Genomic DNA, 11085 nt, shown 5'->3' on the forward strand with positions numbered 1-11085 from the left:
ATGTGACTTTCATGAAAAATAGAACCATCACTATTTTCTGTCATGTTGTGTCATATTCATTGGTATTCTGAGTGTCTCAGTTTCTACAAAGTCTTGCATAATTATGAAGCCCTAAACTAGCCTCAATACCCAGTAAGGCTTTCAAAAGGAGCCTATGTTACCTGATAATGCAAGACTTCCTCAGGCAACATAAACGTGTATTTAGGGGATTTCACCAGTTTCTGCTAAGGCACATGCCTAAAATCTATGCAAACAGTTTTCTCTGTACACATGAAGCTCTTGAAGACCAGTACTTGGAATAGTTCAGATATTAATTATCAGTGTCTCAGTCTCCCCTTGGTGTCCCTTTGAAGTCCATGGGCATCCTCCACCCTTCAAAGTACTCAGTACCTATTGAGTAGTAACCTCTTCTAATATTGGTATTACCCTGTTTACTTTGACCGAAATCCAATCAGAAAGTTTATCTTCCAGGAAATTTGTATTTTTATACTTTTAATTCATGCCTACAAAATGAGAGGAATATTGAACGTTAATAAATCACATTTTAGGAGAGTAGATGAGCTTTCTCACTGACTTTAGACCCTAAAATACAAAATGTGACACTGGAGATTTAGTTCTCTTAATACACATTGTATTTATGTGTAAAGTGGAGAGTGAGCAGAAAACAATGGGACGTTTCTCTGTGCCCAGGTATGAACCTCAATTATTTATCTATGGTACATGGTAGTTCCTGAAAACACTTAATAGAGGTTAGTTATTTTAAGGGTTACTGAGTTACAACAGAACAGGTATACTGGACATGTGATTTGTGAAGGTAGAGAAAATAGATGATCACAGTTTCACAGTTTTAGATACTAGTGAGGGTCCAGGGGAAATATGGGATGGGATGTATGGAAAGAAGTATAGATTGACAATAAAATTGTATGTAATCCATATAAAAGTAATAACTGAATAGATAAGACTGAATAAGTTCCCAAGGAAAAGAGTAAAGAGAAAAAAAAAGAAAAGAAAAAAAAAAGCAAAGACCCAACCATGTAGAATTCCCACACTGATAAAGTGAAAGGAGGTAAAGGAGTCGACAAATTGGGTTGAATCCCAGAGGTAGTAGGACAACCAGCAGAGGGTCAGTGATGCCAAAAGAAAACAGTATATCAAGAAAGAAGGAGGAGACCAGAGAACGAAGAAAGGGGTTAGAGACATTTTGTGACAGTGAAGAAAGCAAGATAAAGAAATACAAAAAATTAAAATAGAAATTTAGGGCACCTGGGTGGCTCAGTTGGGTAGGCGACTGCCTTCAGCTCAGGTCATGATCCTGGAGTCCCAGGGTCGAGTCCCGCATCGGGCTCCCCGCTCGGCGAGGAGCCTGCTTCTCCCTCTGACCGCCCCCCCCTCATATACTCTCTCTCATTCTTGCTCTCTCAAATAAATAAATAAATCTTTAAATAAAATAAAATAAAATAAAATAGAAATTTATATGAATTTTCTACTTTGTCAATGGGCAGTTTTGGTCTGCTATATTACAGTCACACACCATAAATGTCAAAAGGGGTAATGAATGAATGAACGAATGAATGAATGAATGAATGAATAAAGTAAATCTGATAGTTATCAGAGAATTAATAAAAAGTCTCATTAGAGGTTGGATGACAAAGTTTTCAGAGAACCTATATACCATTCTGTTGTGACACTCACCAGTAATGCTCAACAGCTGAAATCAAAGAAAAAGAACTCTGACCACGAGCATGACAAGGGCTGAAAAGTAGAATGGCAGGTGAGGTAGGACATAAAGGGAGTAAAACATTTCTAGGCATTGGGCAGACCAGTTGGGGGCCAACCTGACCATAAATTACAGGCTAGACTGGAAGGCACGTGAGATAAAAAAAAAGGTCGTGGTCAGGGGTGATAAGCAGTTGGGAAACATGGAAAGGAAGACAGGTGAAGAATCATAAGATAAACTCTGATGATTCCCTGACATTCTTCTACAGCTGCACATTCTTCAAGGGCTGGATGTACAATTTCCCCTGTTCATATCCTTAAATGCCTATACACAGTGACACCTCTTCACAGGCCTGATTCCTACTCCATCCTTCTCTAGTGCCAACAGCAATCTGCCATATGGAAGGCTGACATCACACTCAGTGTAGAAAAACTTAAAGTCTGCATTCCGAATACAGAGAAACCTCGGCTCACTGATTTACTCATTACAGATTTTATTTCTGTCCCTCCCACCTATCTGTTTTGTCAAGGGAACTGAAATAACAGCATCATTAAAGAGTCAGATAGATATATTTCTCCCCAAATCAACCAGATCCTATGCAGGAACATTACATGCACAAACAGCTGTATAAAACCATAAAAGCAGCAACTAATTATGGCCCCAGAAGTTAGCGACCAAGAAATGCTGCAGATCTGGGATTGCCAGACTGAGATTACTTGGCCTAGGAAATTATCATCTGTGGTTATTTTGGTTTTCCCAAGGTAGCCAAATGGAGAAGCTATTAATGAGGAGAAATGAGAGGTATTTAATTTTTGTAAGACAAAGAGGCTTTGCCATTTTCTAGAACCCTTTAAATCTTTATTTTATGATGGCTTAAGGTGAATTCTAGAGAACATTAAAAATTTGTCCTTTTAAATTTTAATCATTTAATCATTTCTTTCGTGATTACCACAATATTTAACTTAAACATAGAATATATTAAAAAATTATAACGATTAAAGCATGGGAGAAAACCATACAATGGTCTATGAATACAAGTAGAGGGAATATATAAATAAATGAGAGTTAAAGTGACTTCAAAAATAACACTCTTTATACTGATTCTGGACATAATCCCAAGAAGGTTAACAAAAATATAAATAGCAGAAGGAATTTTCATATCATGACATCTACTGCTATCTAAGTATCACACTGCATAAATGCATAAAGAATCCATTAAAAAGGTTCAAAAGTTTTATTCACCATTCATTCAATGAATGTGTGATATACACTTTTGGGAAAGTGCCCTGCTAGATACTGGAATACCATACCTGAATAAATCCGACCTGAATACTACTATGTAATCTCATAATCCTGTTCCACTGAATACATTATACCTATCCTTCCATGTTTATAAGTATATAACTATGGTTTTAATAGTTTTTTTGTGAAATATGAATATATATGTGTGAAAAAAGAATATATGTAAAATATTAATATATGTATTTATGCAGTCACCATCATTTTTGGTGCATAGAGTTTGTTTCCTATATTGCTTTTGGTTTATAATAAATAACCTTAAAACTAAAACTTTGTTCACTTTTGTAGTAATCCATTAGGTTAATTCCCAAAAGGAGAATTGATATATAGATCCATTTTTAAAGTTTTTAGTGTTTTTTGTCAAACTGTGTTACAGAAAGCTTATACTCTTTTATTCTCCAGTCAGTAGTATATAAGATTTTCCATTTTCTTCTACCATTGCCAACACTGAGTACTATCATTTATAAAGTTCTTGATGATTTGATCATTAAAGAGTGGTGGCTTATTAACATTTTTATATTTCTTTCTTGATTTATTAGTGAGCCGCAAAATGTCTTCATGTGTTTGTCAGCTATTTAAGTTCCTTCTTTTATGTACTGCATGTTCTTTTTAAATTTTCTACTAGAAGTCTTTTTAATTGGTAAAAACTTTTTATTAATTATTTATTTAAAATATAAATCATTGTACATGAATTAGAAAGTGTTCCATAAGAAGAAGGTTTTTATTTTATTTTTTCTGCTCTTCTACAAATCCTTGCACTAAATCTCTTGGTAATATATGTCATTTTTCCTTTTCATTTATCTGTGTCTTTATTCTAATGACTAGGTTGAGAGTTTAGCTCAAGGGTAGCATTTTGTCATTGAATTGCTTTGCCAGTTACTTGGTAAAGTTAAGCTTTGGGGAAAAAATAAAACCCTGTCACAATTGGGGAAAATTCATTTTACATTATAATAAAGAAGAATATATTTGAGGAAGTTTAACTTCTTGATGGAAGAAACATTTTAGTGTATAATAGACACCATTTCATATAGTGGAATAGCAAAAAAATATATGGTTAGAATAGAAATTGTAATGGTGCTTATTAAGATGAGACATATAAGCCTCTGTTAAGTAACTCAAGTGGAAGGAAATTTTCTACAAGCAAACAATTTGTTAGCAAGTATACAACCAAGAGGATCCATATGTCTGAATTTAGCTATTAGATGAAGGAGTAGATGTGATAGTCCTAAAATCTCAGAATGTTCTAGTTATAGCCCTTTATTATCAGAGGAAGAGACACTTCTGTGACACCCAGGGAGAAGCCTATCTAATTTTTAATCACACATTTGGGATGCATTTGACCACTCTCAGTGACCTTTATTTGAGTAGAAAAGCTAACTTGGAATGTGTCCATTTGCTTTTTACCATTTTCTCTGCTTATTAATAACATTTGGGGTAAGGACAATTTTCAATACATGGCCCCACAGATAGATTAAATATATAAATTTCATCTCTTGGTTCTAATAGAGACACACTGTTATTTGGTTACCTGCTGCCAAATAAGCAACATATTGCTGTTGTTGTTGTTGTTGTTTTCACTTTTGCCTATTAGAGTAGCATTTTATCAATGGGATATCAGAAACAAATAAATTATAAGACCAACATGTGAGGAAGGCACTCCAAGTTTGTCAACCAGATGTAAATAAAAGAAATATTTGTAAAATATCATTGTGTCTTCTGATCCTCTTAAAAATATGCAAAAGAAATAGCGCTTTATTTCTTTTTACGGGACCTTTCCCAGTGGAGAAATGATTAGGAATGGCCCACAAAGAACATCCAGGATTAGAAGAGATGTGCACATACAAAGGATCTGGTCTAACTCCCTGTTTCTGGTCTTCACCATTAGTTTCTATGTACAGCAGTTCTATAGAAGTTATTTCAATCAGGTTCTCTATATTTTGATTTAGTTGAAGATTTAGTTGAACACTGTTAGAGATCACGTAGTTCAACCTCCTCATTTTACACATGAGAAAACACAGATCTTAGAGGTTAAGTGATTTGCCCAGGGTCACACAGCTAGTTAGTGACAAAGTAGAAACTAAACTACAGGACTCCCGATTCCCAATCAACCTTTCCACTTTACTATGATTACTTTCTAAAATAGTAGAAGACCTTAAATTAACCTTCTAAATAGTTAACTTTCTTAAGGTTAGTCAGAATTTCTGCTAAGCAAGTAGAAAACTATATTGATTTGTTTCACTATTTGAGATTATCTTTTTGGCTTTTTTTTTCTTTTGTAAGAAGAAAACAAAACACCATAATCTTCATCAACAACAAACTCACACCCATGGCCTAGAAAAATCTGCATATTTATTATAAAACTCAAAAATAATAGCCTATTGAATTCATAGTTTTTAATTTTTTCATTTTATTTTGAAGTGATTCACACATATCTTGTGGGCAATTCACAATTGTTAAATGCGACCAAGGATGTGTGTTAGGGTTTTAAGACCTTTCCTTGCCATTCCATTCTCCTTTCTACCTCATACCTTAATAACGGTCATCTGCCAGCAACCTCCTTTAGGTTCTCAGATAACTTACAGGAGACCAAAAACAATTTGGCATAGAAAATTAAGACTTTACTGACCTCAAGCTGCCTGCCAGCATTGTGTGAGCCTGCTGCAGAACCTCAAGCCAAGTTCAGTGGTTTGAATATTCCCAGAAGTTTGTAGATATTACTCTCCTAAAAACATTACAACATACTTTTTAACCCCTTTTTAATTAACCTCTGTCTCACCACCAAAGGATTTAAAATAATTAATAAGTGGAATAATTATCAAGAGAGGCATAAGGAACATTCAGTGTTTCTCTACAGTGTCCCAGCCCTTGCTCATATTATCTTCAGAAGAGCTTCTAAGTGTATACTATGATAAGCACTACTTGATAGCTATTTCTCAGGGAGATTTACTATTATATAAATCTTTTAGACAAGATCTCAATTACAACCATAATCGTTCTACTTAATATCCATGATCTAAAGCACTGAGTAACCCCCAAAGAATTCAAAGCTACAACAAAAATGGTAGAGGATTGAAGATTTTTTTCCTTTGATTTCTTTGCTATATGCTAATTTCCAAATGAGATTTTAAAGTGTTAAGGCAACCAAAGGAAACAAAGCATGATCCTTGAATCAAGAAGAAATTAAGCATGTTAAAGTAGGAAAAAGAGAGATGAGTGTAAATAAAACTAGTGAGGTAGGTTAGGGTATCCAGCGTACTAAAGAAACTCAATGCTACAGATTTTCCAGAAGTAGAAGATGAGGACTGCTATTGTTTTGTCTTTTGCCCTTAAGTTGTTCAGAATGACTCACCCTGACTTCTATTGGAATATGCCACTTATTTTAGATTATGTTCACTTGATATAGATATTCTGAGATGGAGAACTATAGACAGATGGGTCATTGTGGAATGCCCTTTGGAGATACAACTGTAAAATAAAATAAAAGAAGCAAAACTGGGCAGCAGGAAAACTAACCTGGAATGTAGTTGTGAGAGGCTTCATCCAGTTGTACATAGAGCTTTGGAGCTGGGATGACCAAGTTGCCCCAAATTGAGGCACAAGGATATGCCTTTATATTTGTTGATTAGTCACTCATTAACCTTAAGCCTCCCTCAGACGAGGTGGAAACAGGTGAGCCAATGCCTGGTGGACCAAGTAATTCCTAGTAAACGATACTACTGTAATCCCTCTGAATCTAATATGACCAGTGCTGTAGGATGGATACTGAAGAACTAAAGAGGGTTAAGGTCCACACACTGAACAGGTTCGGAACATGGGTCTTTACTGAAGTGGCTGCCCTCTTGATTATTCATACTTCATTTCTTTTTAGCGAATAGATTAAGGCATTGCAGGTCTGCTTTCTTCTCTGATTAATCCTGCCTTCCCAGCTTCTTTATAGGTCATATCCTTAGAGCATTCATGTGGAAAAATTCTGCACACAACCTTTTTTGCATAGTCTATCATCACGAAACCAAATTTAAGAAAGCTGGTACCAGGAGTGGAGCTTTAAAACAGATTCTTAGATGGCATATTAGAGATTGATCACTTAGCTGGCTGAAGGTGAGAAACCCAAAACACTCTCGGAAGGTGGAGTATGTCTAGCCCCTGGGACAACACATTAGTGCAATTGTTAAAACTTCCATTGGTGATAAACTGGCAAGAGACAAAGGTAGAAAGGGATATAGTGGCTTGTGTAATATCTTAGGCATTTGAGAGGTAAGAGGGAAATGGTAACTAAAAGGGCTACAGAGTTCAGGGATTTCCCTTGTATGCCATTGATTAAGTGAAGAGAGATAATGACAAACTCATATTTATTAGTCACTAATGCAAGACAAATGTTAAAGCCAAAGGATTCCTTGACAGCACTTATGGAAGTCCTAACATTCTGTAGCTTATCTGCAGGGCAGACAGAATTCAAACAAGGTTTAGGACTTAACCATAAAGACTGACAGTTTTATAACTTAGACCTTTTAGCAGATAAACTACGTAAGGTAATTCCCTCTCCTAGATGGAAAAAGAACCTAGAAGGATAGCATAGGAATCCAATATAGATGGTGAGCAATGCAATTGGTAAGTATATGGGCAATCTAAGTATTTTATTATAATCATTGTTAAAATTTTACTGTTAAAAATCAATTGTGTTTATACGCATTAGCAATGATAATATGTATTTTTAAAATATATGTAATTATATATAAACTGTAAGAACTAAATGTTATCATATCATATCTATACTTTAAGCCCTTCAATGGCTTTCTATCTTATTCAGAGTAAAAGCCAAATCTATCAAATGGCTTCAAGGTCCATCACTAACTTCCTATGACATCATCCCTTACTACTTCCACACAGCTACTATGAGGTCTATGTGACTACTTATGTTTCTGTACTTTTAGGGTCTTCAGAGTAAATTTGCCTGAACCTTAGGATTGGGGCTCAGTAATCAACCTGGAAGTAAAATTACAACTGATTAAATCAGAATATACATGTAACAAGAAATTGAATTAGTAATTAAACAGCTCCCCAGAAAGTAAAGTGCAGGCCCAGATGCATTCAGTCATGAATTCTACCAAATATTTAAAAATGAAATAATGCCAATGTCTTAAAAATTCTTCCAGAAAATAGAGAAGGAAAGGAACACTTCACAACTCATTTTATGAGGCCTCTTTCACCCTAATAGCAAAGCCAGAAAAAGACATCACAAGAAAAACAAAACTACAGAACAATGTGCAAAAATCCTCAAAAATTTTTTAGCAAGAGAAATCTAACAACACATAAAAAGAATTACATACCATGGCTATGTGAGATTTATCGCAAGAATGCAAGATAGCTTTCAAAAAACTATTAATATGATAAACCATTTTAATAAAGAAAAAACATGATGTTCTCAATGGATACAAACAAAACATTTGACAAAATCCAACATGTACTGATGATAAAAAAAAAAAAAAGGCAAGAAACTGGGAATAGATGGGTACTTTTCACCCCCACAAAGATATCTATGGAAACCCTCAGAAAATAACACAATGATGAAAGACTGAAGGCCCTCCCTCTATATTTGGGAATAAGGCAAAGTTGCCTGCTCTTGCCATTATTCTCAACACTGTACTGAGAAATGGCTAGTACAATCATGTGAGGAAAAAAAAAGACATTAGATTGGAAACAAACTGTCTTTGCTTATAGATGATATAATCCCACATAGAAAAGAAATTCACAAAAGAAAATTGTTAGAACTAATAAGCAATTACAAGGTTGCCTGTTACAAGAGTAACATACAAAAATCAATTATATTTCTACATATAAAAAATGAATGATTGATAAATAAAATTAAGAATATAAGTTATTTTATAATTGTCTCAAAAAAATAAAATACTTAGGAAGAAGTTTATCTAAAGAAATGCAAGAAGACTTGCACATGGAAAATTACAAAACACTGATGAGGAAATTAAAGAAGATCTAAATATCTGGGGACACATTTCCTTTTCATGAATTCAAAGATTCAATATCATTAAGATGGCAATTCTATGAAAATTGAGTTACAGATTCAAGGAAATCCTTATCACAATCCAGCAGACTTTTGAGTGTGTGTGTGGGTGTGTGTGTGTGTGGAGATTGACATATCAATCCTAAAATTTATATGGAAAAGTACAAGATCTCACATAGCCAAACAGATTTTGAAAAGGAATCACAAAGTTGGAGGACTTTCATTTCTCAATTTCAAAACTTACTATACATCCACAGTTTTAAGACAGAGTGTTACTGGCATTAGATAGAGATTAATGAAACAATTGAAAGTCCATAAGTAAATCCTTATTATTTGTGATCAATTGATTTTAAACAAAAGTTCTAGGGTAAGTAATTGGGGAAAGTAGTGTCCTTTTAAAAATAATAGTGGAATAATTAGATATTCACATGCAAAAAGATGAACTTAGACTCCCACCTTATAGCATGTATAAAAATTAACTCAGAATTGATCATAGACTTAATTGTAAGAGTTAATACGATAACATTTTTGGAGAAAACAGATCTTGGGTTAGGCAAAACTTTCTTAGACATGACATGAAGCATGGTCTGTGAAAAGTAAAATTGATAAGCTAAACTTCATCGAGATTCAAAACTTTTGTTCTTAAAGGCCCTAGGAGAAAATGAAAAGACAACCAACAGAGTGAAAAAGAGTATTTGCAAAATACTGATAAAGGGCTTGTATGCAGAATATACAAAGAAGGCATTTAAACTTTAAAAGAAAAAATAACCCAATTAAAAAATGGGCAAAAGTTTTGAACATTTAACTATATAAAATATATGAATAGCTAATAAGCACAAAAAATATTCTCGATATCATTAGTCATTAGGGAAAGGCAAATGAAAACCACACTAAGATACCACTTTATCCTCACTAAAATGACAGAAAATAAATGTTGCTGATGATAGAGGGGAAAAGAAACCTTCTTACATACCTGATAAAAATGTAGTATGATGTAGCAACTTTGGGAAACAGCCTAGCAATCATTAAAAAGGTTAATAAACATGTAGTTACCATATGACCCAGAAAGTCTAATTTTAGTTATCTACTCCTCAAAATGAAAACATATATCCAGGGGGAGGAGCAAGATGGCAGAGAAGTAGGAGACCTGGATTTCATCTGGTCCCAGGAATTCAGCTGGATAGGGATCAAACCATTCTGAACACCTACAAACTCAACATTGAAGAAAAGAAGAGCAACAACTCTCTGAACAGAAAAGCGACAGCTTTCTGGAAGGTAGGACATGCGGAGAAGTGAATCCGAGGTGATATTTGGGGGGATAGACAGTGGGGGAGGGGGACTCCGTCAGCCGCTTCTGGCAAGTGATAGAGCCACAGAGCACAAAATTGGAACTTTTAGAAGTCTGCTCCACTGAGGGACGTAGCTCCAGTGCCTAACGGGGGGCGGGGAACCCTCATAGGACAGTGAGGTCTCAGGACCCTCGGGGTCACAGAAAGACCGGGGGTGCCTGAGTGAGGCAGAGCTCCCAGGTATCAGAGCAGGGAAGCTGGCTGCAGAGACGGAGCAAGGAGTTGGCTCTCAGCTCGGGGCTGCCATTAACCGTGATCCATGGCACAGTCAGGCCACTGTTCCTCCAGCAGGGACCCAACAAGCAGCAGATCCGGGGAGACTCCCCTTCCTCCCCTGGGAGGAGCAGCGTGGGAGGTCACTGCAGGGATCTGCTGGGTTTGGAGACTCCACACGGTGTCGAGTGCCAGAGATAGAAACGCTAGGTCACAGGCCAGGTGAGCACGGAGTGCGGCTAGAGACGGGGGAGACGGGAGTGATTGACTGCTTTTCTCTGGGGGCGCACTGAGGAGTGGGGCCCCGAGTTCTTGGCTACTCTGGGGCGGAGATTGGGAGGCCGCCATTTCACTCTCGTCCTCCAAAGCTGTGCAGAAAGCTTGTAAGGAACAAAAGCTCCCGGGAGCAAACCCGAGCAGATGACTTAGCCCAGACCAGGCAGGGTGGGGCAATTCCGCCTCCGGCAAAGACATTTGGGAACCATGGC

This window comes from Leptonychotes weddellii, chromosome 9 (genome assembly GCF_054177405.1).
Source record: "Leptonychotes weddellii isolate Sample4059 chromosome 9, ASM5417740v2, whole genome shotgun sequence".
NCBI classification, from domain to species: Eukaryota; Metazoa; Chordata; class Mammalia; order Carnivora; family Phocidae; genus Leptonychotes; species Leptonychotes weddellii.